The 14,504-nt window shown below is 31.2% G+C and overlaps 1 non-coding gene across 1 annotated transcript; it reads left to right on the plus strand.

The window, feature by feature from the left end:
* Positions 1-10,102: 10,102 nt before the first annotated feature.
* Positions 10,103-10,301, plus strand: LOC132604666 (U2 spliceosomal RNA). The gene has a single exon (XR_009568785.1). It is a non-coding gene; the product is annotated as a U2 spliceosomal RNA (small nuclear RNA).
* The last annotated feature ends 4,203 nt before the right edge of the window (positions 10,302-14,504 follow it).

The raw sequence follows: 14,504 nt of genomic DNA on the forward strand, positions 1-14,504 counted from the left end.
TTTCGAAATTTAATTTACGCAATTTAATTCTAGCAATTTATTTTTTGAAATTTAATTTACGCAATTTAATTTGTTGTAATTTATTTGATTGTGATTTAAATTATTTCTATTTAATAATGTCAAATAGATTAAGACGTGGTGCCGGTAGTAGTAGTCGTACTGTTAGGGGTGCGCTTAATGAGGAAACATTTGTGGAAGAAACACCTAATTTAGGTATTGATGTTGGTGGAAATAATCCACTTTTAGGTCATGAGGCAATGCAACAACATTTTACCGACACTTTTAATGAAGACTTAGATGATGATGATGATGATGAAACACAACCCCCCGAAAATCCCATAGGAGATACAGGTCCTGCACAATCACATACACAAGACAAACCGCCTAGAACTCGTAGGCCAACAGCTAAAGTTTGGAAATTTATGACTAAGGATAGGGAAAATCAATCAGTTACATGTACCCTATGTGGACAAGTATTTAGTTTTAAGCAAGGAACTGGTAAGGATGGTGGAACGGGTACACTAAATGCTCATATGAGAACCAAACATATGGATGTTTGGGGAGAGCAAACGGGTTCAAATGTGGGGGGGATTCAAATGACGATAGACCCACGAACCGGTAGAAATTTTAAGTATGACAAGAAAAAAGAATGCGTAGAAATAGCTAAAATGGTAGCTTATGATTGTTTACCATTTTCCTTTCCCTCGGGTTTAGGGTTTGTTACTTACATTCAACGTTGTTATAACCCGTTATTTGAGGGTATTCCTAGAAGTACTTGTAGAGCCGATGTTATAGATTTGTTTAAAAAATATAGATTTTATTTGCGTCATGTATTTAATTCTTTAAATTGTAATGTTTGTCTTACCGCTGATTTGGGTCTTAGTATTAACCATTTAGATTTCTTTGCTATTACATGTCATTGGGTTGATGACAACTGGGTTATGCAAAAAAGAATTATAGCTTTTTTATACGACGAAGGAAAAGGTCGTCACGATGGAAAATTTTTAGCCGATTCAATGTCTACTATAATGAGATTTTTTAACATTTATAGAAAAACACTTTGTATTGCTTTAGATAATGCTTCTAATAATACAAAGGCAATTGGTCTTTTAAAAAGAGAAATAAACCCTCCTCTAAGAAATATTTTTCATGGAAGATGTAGTTGTCACATTTTAAATTTAATTGTTAAAGATGGTCTTATGCATTTTGATGATTCTGTTCAAAAAGTTAGAAATGCTGTTGCGTTTCTTTTTTGTAATGCTAATAGGGGAAGAATTAGAGATTTTAAGAATGCTTGTGTGGAAAATAACCTTAGACCTAGGAAAATTCAAGTAGAAATTGAGACTAGGTGGAACTACACTTACATTATGCTACAACAAGCATATGAGTATAGGATTCCCATACAACAAGTTCACAACAAATATAATATTGATAGTGAGGATTGGTTAACTTATAGGCATTGGGAAGATGTTAAAGAATGTATTGAACTCTTAGAAAAATTTTATAATGCAACTCTTGCTTTTTCTAGACAATTCTATCCCACGGTAACCGGAATTTTAGCCTACTTAGCGGAAATAGCTAGAGTTTTACAAGAGTATAAATATAAACCCGATTATCAAGTGGCTATTTTTGAAATGATAATCAAATTTAAGAAGTATTTTTTTCCCATCCCAACTTTATTTATATTGGGTTCCCTTTTAAATCCTTGTTTAAAAGTGTCTTATACTAAAAATTTGGTTAGTCAAATTTATACATTTTTAGAAATTGAAGAGGGAGTTCAACCATCTTTAGCTGAAGCCGATCTCGCTATTGATGATGAGTTTAGAAGAGTTTTTACTCATTATTCTAGTTTGGAAGAACGTGCTACACCAGTTGCTCCACGCCCTACTACTTCTCATAGTAGCAAAAAGGGCTTGTCGGGTTTAAAAGTTTTACATTCACAGCCTACATCTTCTTCTACTGCAAACTTTGATGAATTTAACTTTTATTTGATGCAGCCAAATGTGGATATCAGCCAACTGGATGAGGTGGACGTCTTAGCATGGTGGAAGAAGTACAAGGCAAGTTATCCGATACTTTCAAGAATGGCTCGAGATATCCTTACGGTTCAAGTATCAACCGTGGCTTCGGAGAGCGCATTTAGCCAAGGAAGACAGCAAATTGGAGACCATAGACATTCATTATCCGGCTTTAGCTTGCAAGTACTAGTGTGCATTCGAGATTGGATTAGATCGGAGCGACGCAACCAAAACTCAGAAGCGGAGCAAGGCGAAGAGGAAGAAATTGAAGATTTGATAGCTAGTGGACCGGACCAAATGGAAGACTTTGAAGATATTTCCATGACCGAATATGATGTGGGGGAAATTAACGAAATGGTTCAAAATTGGTGATTTTATTATTCTACTATTTTTGTATAACTCATGTATTATTTGCAAGTTAAAAAAAAATACAACTTGCAAATAAATGTTATCCAAGAATGAATAAAATATATGGCTCATTGAGCTTTCTTCTATTTACTTGTGTTTATATTTTTACTTTTATTAAGTTAGGAATATACCTAAAATATACTAAGAATATACTTAAGTTATATAGTATACTTAAACATATATAAGTATATATAGAAAAAATAGTATATATAGTATATAAGTATATATAGTATATATAGTATATAAGTAAGTATATATAGTATATAGTACATATATACAAGTATATATAGTATATATACTATATATATTAAGTTATACACATATATAAGTAAGTAAGTATACTATATATACTTACTATATATACTTACTTATATATAGTATATAAGTAAGTATATATAGTATATATAGTATATAAGTAAGTATATATAGTATATAGTATATAAGTAAGTATATATAGTATATAGTATATAGTACATATATACAAGTATATATAGTATATATACTATATATATTAAGTTATACACATATATAAGTAAGTAAGTATACTATATATACTTACTATATATACTTACTTATATATAGTATATAAGTAAGTATATATAGTATATATAGTATATAAGTAAGTATATATAGTATATATACTATATATATTAAGTTATACACATATATAAGTATATATAGTATATAAGTATATATATTATATAAATATATATAGTATATATATTAAGTATATATTGTATATATAGTAGATATGTATATATAGTATATATATTAAGTTATACCTATATATATATTAAGCTATCCTATATATAGTATATAGTACATATATATACTATATATATTAAGTTATACATATATTTAGTATATACATTAAGTTATACATATATATAGTATATATATTAAGTTATACATATATATAAGTATATATAGTATATATATTAAGTTATACATATATATAAGTATATAGTACATATATATAAGTACATATAGTATATATATATATATATATATATATTAAGTTATACACATATATAAGTATATAGAGTATATAGTACATAAATATAAGTATATGTAAGTTATACATATATATGTGTACGAAAAGCACTATTCTGTATTGCTGACTTGCTGTTAGTCAGTAAATATTTAAACTTTAATTATAAAATTGTATAACATATGTAAATATACCTACAATATACAAATAAATACTATAATATATATATATAATACAAAAAACAAAAAAAAAAAATATTTTAACGAATCCAAACCGGACCGGTTCCGATTTGGATCTTAAAACCGGTTAACCGGAACCGGTTAGGCGGTTCCGGTTTTGGAACCGGAACCGGCCGGTTTCCTAACCGGTTTCCGGTCCGGTTCCGGTTGGAACCGGTTGACAGCCTTATGTCTAATCCTATGCGGAAAGCATGTATTTGGAAAAAAGATAACAAAAGTGGGACAGTGATTAATTATACCTTAAAGTGAAACTTTAAAACTGGTGCCGATCACAAGGTGGAAGAAAAACCACAATGTAACTTGTGGCCTCTCATAGTTGGTAGAAATTCAAGTAAAAAGAAAGGACACCGAAAAAAAAGTTAGCAGTAATTTCTAATCCTATGTGGAAAGCATGTATTTGGAAAAAAGATAACAAAAGTGGGACAGTGGGACAGTGACTAGTCTAGTCATGACTAATTGCAATATGTCTCTTTGTGAAAATGATTGCACTTCTATATTGTCGTTACCTGTCCAAAAAATAAGATAAAAGGAAAAGGTACATGGCGATTCACGAGTCTGTAATTCAAAATGATTTAGGCATGTTCACATTGTACGTACTCACCACTATGCCTGTCAACCGGTTCCGTGTAACCGGTTTTAACCGGTAACCGGACCGGTTAAACCGGAACCGGAACCGGAACCGGTATAACCGGTTAACCGGTTCCGGTTAACCGGATATTAGTTAACCGGTCCGGTTCCAAATTTTTGTTAACCGGAACCGGTTAAACCGGTTTAACCGGAACCGGACCGGTTAAACCGGTTAAACCGGTTAAAAAAAAAAAAAAAAAAAAAAAAAGAGCCGTTGGACTTGGGCCTCGGTAATGGACCGTTGGCAACGGTCCATTTGCAAAAATGGCCGTTGCCAAACGGTCATTTTCTTAATTTTTGGCCCCCAAATTTTTTTTTTTAACACTTTAACCCCTCCCCCACCCCTATATAAACCCTTCTTCATTTTCATTTCAATTCACTCTTCTTCATCTTTCTCTCAAATCTCAATCTCTCAATTATAGTTACTTTGCAATAATTAGCCACAAAGTCTTATTATAGTTTGAACTTTCAATTATTAATTTTGCAATTATAATATTGTTGGTGGAGTTGGTGATTTTGCAACAATCCGAAGTAGCTTTGGTGGATTTGCAATTCTAGCCGCCTTCGCTTTGTTGGAAATTATTCCGGCAATTTGGTACCTTCGTTCCAACTCTATCTTTAATTTTTGCAATTTAATTCTAGCAATTTATTTTTCGAAATTTAATTTACGCAATTTAATTCTAGCAATTTATTTTTTGAAATTTAATTTACGCAATTTAATTTGTTGTAATTTATTTTATTGTGATTTAAATTATTTCTATTTAATAATGTCAAAGAGATTAAGACGTGGTGCCGGTAGTAGTAGTCGTACTGTTAGGGGTGCGCTTAATGAGGAAACATTTGTGGAAGAAACACCTAATTTAGGTATTGATGTTGGTGGAAATAATCCACTTTTAGGTCATGAGGCAATGCAACAACATTTTACCGACACTTTTAATGAAGACTTAGATGATGATGATGATGATGAAACACAACCCCCCGAAAATCCTATAGGAGATACAGGTCCTGCACAATCACATACACAAGACAAACCGCCTAGAACTCGTAGGCCAACAGCTAAAGTTTGGAAATTTATGACTAAGGATAGGGAAAATCAATCAGTTACATGTACCCTATGTGGACAAGTATTTAGTTTTAAGCAAGGAACTGGTAAGGATGGTGGAACGGGTACACTAAATGCTCATATGAGAACCAAACATATGGATGTTTGGGGAGAGCAAACGGGTTCAAATGTGGGGGGGATTCAAATGACGATAGACCCACGAACTGGTAGAAATTTTAAGTATGACAAGAAAAAAGAACGCGTAGAAGTAGCTAAAATGGTAGCTTATGATTGTTTACCATTTTCCTTTCCCTCGGGTTTAGGGTTTGTTACTTACATTCAACGTTGTTATAACCCGTTATTTGAGGGTATTCCTAGAAGTACTTGTAGAGCCGATGTTATAGATTTGTTTAAAAAATATAGATTTTATTTGCGTCATGTATTTAATTCTTTAAATTGTAATGTTTGTCTTACCGCTGATTTGGGTCTTAGTATTAACCATTTAGATTTCTTTGCTATTACATGTCATTGGGTTGATGACAACTGGGTTATGCAAAAAAGAATTATAGCTTTTTTATACGACGAAGGAAAAGGTCGTCACGATGGAAAATTTTTAGCCGATTCAATGTCTACTATAATGAGATTTTTTAACATTTATAGAAAAACACTTTGTATTGCTTTAGATAATGCTTCTAATAATACAAAGGCAATTGGTCTTTTAAAAAGAGAAATAAACCCTCCTCTAAGAAATATTTTTCATGTAAGATGTAGTTGTCACATTTTAAATTTAATTGTTAAAGATGGTCTTATGCATTTTGATGATTCTGTTCAAAAAGTTAGAAATGCTGTTGCGTTTCTTTTTTGTAATGCTAATAGGGGAAGAATTAGAGATTTTAAGAATGCTTGTGTGGAAAATAACCTTAGACCTAGGAAAATTCAAGTAGAAATTGAGACTAGGTGGAACTACACTTACATTATGCTACAACAAGCATATGAGTATAGGATTCCCATACAACAAGTTCACAACAAATATAATATTGATAGTGAGGATTGGTTAACTTATAGGCATTGGGAAGATGTTAAAGAATGTATTGAACTCTTAGAAAATTTTTATAATGCAACTCTTGCTTTTTCTAGACAATTCTATCCCACGGTAACCGGAATTTTAGCCTACTTAGCGGAAATAGCTAGAGTTTTACAAGAGTATAAATATAAACCCGATTATCAAGTGGCTATTTTTGAAATGATAGTACAAAGGGCTTGTCGGGTTTAAAAGTTTTACATTCACAGCCTCTATCTTCTTCTACTGCAAACTTTGATGAATTTAACTTTTATTTGATGCAGCCAAATGTGGATATCAGCCAACTGGATGAGGTGGACGTCTTAGCATGGTGGAAGAAGTACAAGGCAAGCTATCCGATACTTTCAAGAATGGCTCGAGATATCCTTACGGTTCAAGTATCAACCGTGGCTTCGGAGAGCGCATTTAGCCAAGGAAGACAGCAAATTGGAGACCATAGACATTCATTATCCGGCTTTAGCTTGCAAGTACTAGTGTGCATTCGAGATTGGATTAGATCGGAGCGACGCAACCAAAACTCAGAAGCGGAGCAAGGCGAAGACGAAGAAATTGAAGATTTGATAGCTAGTGGACCGGACCAAATGGAAGACTTTGAAGATATTTCCATGACCGAATATGATGTGGGGGAAATTAACGAAATGGTTCAAAATTGGTGATTTTATTATTCTACTATTTTTGTATAACTCATGTATTATTTGCAAGTTAAAAAAAATACAACTTGCAAATAAATGTTATCCAAGAATGAATAAAATATATGGCTCATTGAGCTTTCTTCTATTTATTTGTGTTTATATTTTTACTTTTATTAAGTTAGGAATATACCTAAAATATACTAAGAATATACTTAAGTTATATAGTATACTTAAACATATATAAGTATATATAGTATATATAGAAAAAATAGTATATATAGTATATAAGTATATATAGAAAAAATAGTATATATAGTATATATAGTATATTCTTAGTATATTTTAAGTATATATAGAAAAAATAGTATATATAGTATATAAGTAAGTATATATAGTATATAGTATATAAGTAAGTATATATAGTATATAGTACATATATACAAGTATATATACTATATATATTAAGTTATACACATATATAAGTAAGTAAGTATACTATATATACTTACTATATATACTTACTTATATATAGTATATAGTACATATATAGTATATAAGTAAGTATATATAGTATATAAGTAAGTATATATAGTATATATAGTATATAAGTAAGTATATATAGTATATATAATAAGTAAGTATATATAGTAAGTATATATAGTATATATATTAAGTTATACACATATATAAGTATATATAGTATATAAGTATATATATTATATAAATATATATAGTATATATTGTATATATAGTAGATATGTATATAAGTATATATAGTATATATATTAAGTTATACACATATATAAGTATATATAGTATATAAGTATATATATTATATAAATATATATAGTATATATTGTATATATAGTAGATATGTATATATAGTATATATATTAAGTTATACCTATATATCTATTAAGCTATCCTATATATAGTATATAGTACATATATATAGTATATATATTAAGTTATACATATATTTAGTATATATATTAAGTTATACATATATATAAGTATATATAGTATATATATTAAGTTATACATATATATAAGTATATATAGTATATATATTAAGTTATACATATATATAAGTATATAGAGTATATAGTACATATATATAAGTACATATAGTATATATATATATATATATATATATATTAAGTTATACATATATATAAGTATATAGTACATATATATAAGTATATGTAAGTTATACATATATATGTGTATGAAAAGCATTATTCTGTATTGCTGACTTGCTGTTAGGCTGTTAGTCAGTAAATATTTAAACTTTAATTATAAAATTGTATAACATATGTAAATATACCTACAATATACAAATAAATACTATAATATATATATATAATACAAAAAAAAAAAAAAAAAAAAATTTAACGAGTCCAAACCGGACCGGTTCCGGTTTGGACCTTCAAACCGGTTAACCGGAACCGGTTAAACCGGAACCGGTTAGGCGGTTCCGGTTTTGGAACCGGAACCGGCCGGTTTCCTAACCGGTTACCGGTCCGGTTCCGGTTGGAACCGGTTGACAGGCATACTCACCACCAAGTAAATAATGGACTAAAACACTTTTGAGAAAAAGCAGTTAAAAAAAAATAGTACTAGCTGTGTACTTTGAAAATTCTGTAATGTAGTGAAAGTTTTCAAGAAACGGAAGTGCTCAATGGAACCAAATGAAACGGTCGAATAAAGTCATGAACCGTGAAGTATTAATATTCACAAATCTTATGCAATTAAAATGCCACGTACTAGAGAAAATGTATAATAACTGAACCCTCGTTTGGTTTATTTGTGTCTCATATTGTGTTTTAAGCATATTAGGTTGTTTATATTGCTCTACTTCTTGTGACTTGTTTGGATGATTTGGGGTTGAGTTCTAGGGATTCGGACGCGAAAGAAAAATGGCATAGAGTACTGTGATTATTACGTGACAAAACAAAGTTATGTAACTTCGGTAGTGAACATTTATGAAAATTACCCAATTTTATGATCGCACGCAATAGCAATAGGGAGTTGACCAGGGAAGGTAGCGGAGTTCCTTTGATCACAATCCTTTGTGACCCGACCGGCGGCATGGGCTCGTGATGACGAAGATGTACTAGCTCGCAAGACAAGTAGTGCGCCCTGTCAGTCCTCCTATAATCAATTAACTTAATTTTCTCTTATAAACTATCATTGTCAATGAACTAATTCAATCCAAAACTCGAGATAATGGGTGTAAACTAGAAAATGATGCATAAATAGTTGTTATAAAGGAGTTTGAAGTACCAGATTCAGAGGAGTCAGTATCAATTTATGCTGAATTGCTCCACATATAGTCCCAAGAATAACAGTTACGTTTCTAAACGAACTAGAACCAATGCGAAGTCTCCCCTTTTCTTTTAGATAAATGTATATATTCAGACATCTTATTTCATTTTTAGTTATGTCTACCAGTGTGATTACACTTCCATATCCTATGCTCAAATGATTGTACTATATTCCTACATACAAAAATCAGCCATTTACCTCAGGTTTACTCGATTCATAACTATGACATGTTCAAAAAGACCAAGTATTTTCTTGATGCCCTCTGTAACTAGTGTAATATATAGGCTAATTTGCATACCATTTTCATTACGACATACTAGTGTTCTGAATATAGATGCCGTAGTTGTAGACGTATGGCAATCTCACAATCTTTTTTGAATTTTTTTTTTTGGAGAGTATCATTTGCATCTTATCACTTCTTAAGCAAGTCTAATACATATTTTAGCGAACCAACTTACAAATATGAAAAACCACTAAGAAGATATCAATCGATCATCTATATACCTCAATCTCAAATTAGTTGGAGTTACCTGAACCTTCCATATCAATTATCGCTCTATTTTCTTCAAATACCAAATAATTCTCTTATAAGCAGATTAAAGTGGGAGCAGTTTTTAATCCATCTTCACTCTTTCCAATCAACTTTATAAGCTTTTCTAGTCCCACACTGACTGCATAAGAGAGCTGTTGTGTACGAGGTGAGATATAAAATGACTCACGAAAACCTTAATAAAGCATACCTTTCTCGGCCTTTTGGCTAAGATCAAGTGTAGTGTCTGTTCTTATCAGTTTAATATTTGATATGTGAGTCATCAACCCACATGATATTAACTCAATTTTTTAAGGGGGAATGTCTACTATGATAGCTTGCTATCGGGGCCTTTACTACGTGTCGCCTTGGTGTTGCACTACTGGCTTGGCCTGGCGCATCCCACCAATTCAAGTCCTAAACTTTTGGCATACATCTACTTTTGTAGTTCATAGTTCATGTTTCTTATAATACTCTTATAACCTACTAGTACTAGTATAAGAAAAACTCTGAAAGATGTTGCATTTGAAACATTATTTGATCAGTATTTTTCTTTCAGTAGTGATGTCCTAGTTTATACGATGCGTTTTTCTTTAAATTTGTCCAAAAAAGAATGAACTTATTTATATTTAAAAATAATTTAACTTTGAACTTTTCAATTTAATTTAAATGAAGAATATTATTTCTTTAGTATCTTAAAATTTCGTGCCAGTCAAAACGCATCAAATAAATTAAAACAGGCAAAGGGATTGTATTTCACAATTATACTGTTTTCCTAGAAGTTATTTTTCTTAAGCACAACGTTAGATTTTTAGCAAAAGATTTGGCGGAAGTGTGTTTCTAGTTACAATTAGTTATCTCCTTCCCAGTTCCCATCCCTCTTGATAAGTTTATTCCTTGTAGGAGCCAAAAAATCTCAAACTGATTAGTTCCTTTTTCATACGATGTTATCTTAATTTGACTAGACATTAACGTTTAAGAAATCTTGTGCTGTTAAATCAAATGTGTATGTAACATACCAACAGCAAAGAAAAAAAAAAAAACTAAAAGACAACACTGAACAAAAATGACCTTAGAAAATGCAACAGAACATTCTAGTAAACTCCAGTATTTCAAGTAGGGAAAACCGTTTCTACATGTGAAGGAACTACTTTGCCCTAGCCACGTCCATTATTACTCTGCAAATTATGTTTAATTGTCAGTTCATTCGTTCTTTGTAAGGACTTCCACTCAATCTCACGTTTTTGGATTCAAGTTTAGCCAAAAAGAATATTGCCTGTCCAACAAGAGTGAGTTAATATTACAAGATTTACCTTCCATAATGTAGAGCATAAACATTATACATAATCAGAGGCAGATCCAAAATTTGAAATTTATGAATCTATAATGACGTCAAGTTAATATACTACAATAATTTGATTTATAATCAAATGTATATAGGTATGTAGATTTCTTAATAAGTATCCGAACAAAAAGTTACTTAAGTTCACATGAACCCGTAGACAACACTGCAGGCCCGCCCTGTACCTAATCAATAAAGAATTGTGTCAAATGCAACTTTAGCGCACTGAGAAGGCTTCAAAAGCTCATTCAATTTCCTTTCAAACAGCAGAGCAGAAATCACCTTAGAAGATCAATAGGAGATTCTATCATAATTTAGTACTATTTTCTAAAAAGTAAGAAGATCGGCTTTGCATGCAGACGAACTACCCAATCCAAGCTATATCCATCGCGACAATGAATTTTCATTCTCAAGATTTACAAACCAATAATCACAAAAGAATTATGTTAAATGCAACTTTAGGACTGTTGCAGCCTAAATAAAACTCATTATCTTTCTATGCCAAACAATATGAAGGTCAAACAAAAAAATGAGGAGCAAAAATCACTTTGGAAGAGCAATAGGAGACTCTATACATACAATTACACCTCTCACGTCAAAGGAATCAAGGAGGAATTTCTGCTTATATTGCGGTTACCCAAATCTTTATATGTAGATTACCTCAAAGTTACACTCACAAGCATCTGACAGACACATGGTCATATACACTTACTAATTATGCAGAACAGCAGAAGCACATCCGCAAGTAAACATGAGATATTTGTAGAGGGGCAGAGCTATAGTATTAGGTATGGGTTCGGGAATTCATTGAATATGTATAAATATTTAATTGTGAACTCAATAACTAAAATGAGGTTCTTTGACAATTTCAAATGCGATACTTCAAATCCTGGTTCAGCCTTTGATTTGTATGTGCTGCTTATTTGTGTCTTGATTGATCTTAAGAAGGCAGAAGGCCTAACAAGTTGTTCGAAGCTTTTCAACACGAACATGAGCAATTTGCAGCCAACTTATATGCAGAATCTTAAATCTCATACTATCAATAAATTGTAAAGACTCAAGTCTTAAAGAAAATTCCTTTTCTTTTCTTTATTTTGATTTTTGAGGAATATTATACGTATAATCTATACAACTACAAAAACAACAGTCTAAGTGTTATACCCCATTTTAATCGGGCTAAAGTAGAGTACAACATATTAGCGATTCCTATATTATTTAACTCAAGGAGTCGCCACCTAATTATTTTAAAGGAGAGTTAGGACACCTATTTTAACTAAGTAAATGCTCAAAATTAACTCCGATTAATGATCTACTTAAATAATGTGATTCTAGGTAAGGGTTCTTGATTATCCTAAAGGGAAGGGGTTAGGCATCCTTTAGAATCCGTTAACTACAGTTAACCGGTCAAACTTAGGTTAATTAATTAGGACTAAAAAATACAAATATAACATTTTAAATATTTAAGAAAATAGTTTGTAAATATTATCAGGATTTCAAAAATGGAAAATATAAGGCTGCTATTTAGATTAAAATAAGGTAGTAATTTATAGAAAAAAGATTTTAGCCATATTATACTAAAAATATGTTGGATTAGTCAATACACTAATAGGCATTTGAAACAATTCAATGATTGATTATCAATTGATTTTAACTGCTTAGTTTATTAAGTGACAAAATAAGATTAAGAAGACAAATAACAAATTAGCTCCCTACTATTATGTGAAAAGCGGTTTAAAACTGTAAATGCCTCTTTATGAAAATTGGGCCTTGTTTGGAAAATAAGACATAAATTAAAATTTTAAAAAAGGGACCCATCTCCTATCACTACTAGAAATGGTCATTTGTTGCTTTGAAATAGGATTAACCATAAGACTTAAAGAAAAAGGGGGGCTTATAAAAATAACATTAAGTTATAGTTTGAAATAGGTGGATAATTTGAAATCGGATTTAATGCTTAATCAGATTACTTAATCCATTTTAGACTTGTAAAAGAGTAATTAATAGAAATTTTGAACTTGACAAAATAGACTAAATTATTAAACTTCTAAATACGTTATTTCGAAAGCAAATTCAAACTCTAACTAACCATTATCACTAAACTATCCCCACTAATTTTACTAGAATTTATCTAAACTAAGAAAACAAAAGAGAAGGTAAACGTTAGTCAAGCAATCAAATATACAAGAAAAACAGAGCAACGGAAATAAAATGTTTAAATCGGCTCGGCCCATTTTAATGTTGTTGCGATCTGTGCTTGCTATTGGGCTTTGGCCCAGTTTTTTTTTTTTTGCTGCGGACGGGGGGCTGACTCAAGAGAGAGATCTCGTTCGACTTTTAGCCCAACATCGAATGCGGAAGAAGACGAGTCCCTCAGACTCGTACGCGATGGTCATGCATAAAAACGAAAGAAAAGGGTTAGTACGTAATCAATAAATAAGGCTAAACACATATATTGTAAATTTAAAGCAGACTAGTGGATTATGTATATACTGTGTATATTTAAATATACCTCATGTATACACATTCCTAAGGAGGCTTAGAGGGTTAATATTGGAAAGCTTTTGCCCTCGTCTTCTCGATGTTGCACAAGTTCCAAGGGATTTCATGAATCCCAGGCATGGCTAACACCGGGGAGGGTTCAAGATTAATCCATAATGACCCATTAATCTCCCTATAAATGTAATAACTAAAGTATACTCTAGGTAAATGGAAAGATACAACAGGATCGCAAAGATACAACAATGAGCAATTTGACAAAGCCAAACTGACTGTAGACAGACAGAAGTGCAGAACAAGACTTCAAAATCATTTGACATATGGATATGCACACTAGATAGTTTATTCCTTATTTGCAGTCTTATCATAACTATAGGAAATCAAAATAAGCATGAGTTTCCACATAAAGGACTAACAGGCAAATAAGACACCAACATTTTCTAGGTTTAGATCAAACTTCAAAAGGGAAACAATGCATTCCCAATTCATATGGGACAATTGAGACAAAACACTAATATTCAAAGGAAAGGAAAAGACATGCTCAGATGTAAAGAATATCACATAAACAGACATTTGGCCTCAGGAAAACAACACAAAACTTTTAAAGTTAACATGGATTAAGTATGTTAGTTAACATGCAGAGAATCTTCATTACACATCATAGAAGTTGAGTATTCCACTTAAAATGAAGGCAGTGTGCAGGATGCAGGACAAGCAAGCAACAATTCAATTCAAGAAAACAAAAGGGACTAAAATGTGCTCTCATGTGAC

This window comes from Lycium barbarum, chromosome 7 (assembly GCF_019175385.1).
Source record: "Lycium barbarum isolate Lr01 chromosome 7, ASM1917538v2, whole genome shotgun sequence".
In the NCBI taxonomy this organism is placed as follows: domain Eukaryota; kingdom Viridiplantae; phylum Streptophyta; class Magnoliopsida; order Solanales; family Solanaceae; genus Lycium; species Lycium barbarum.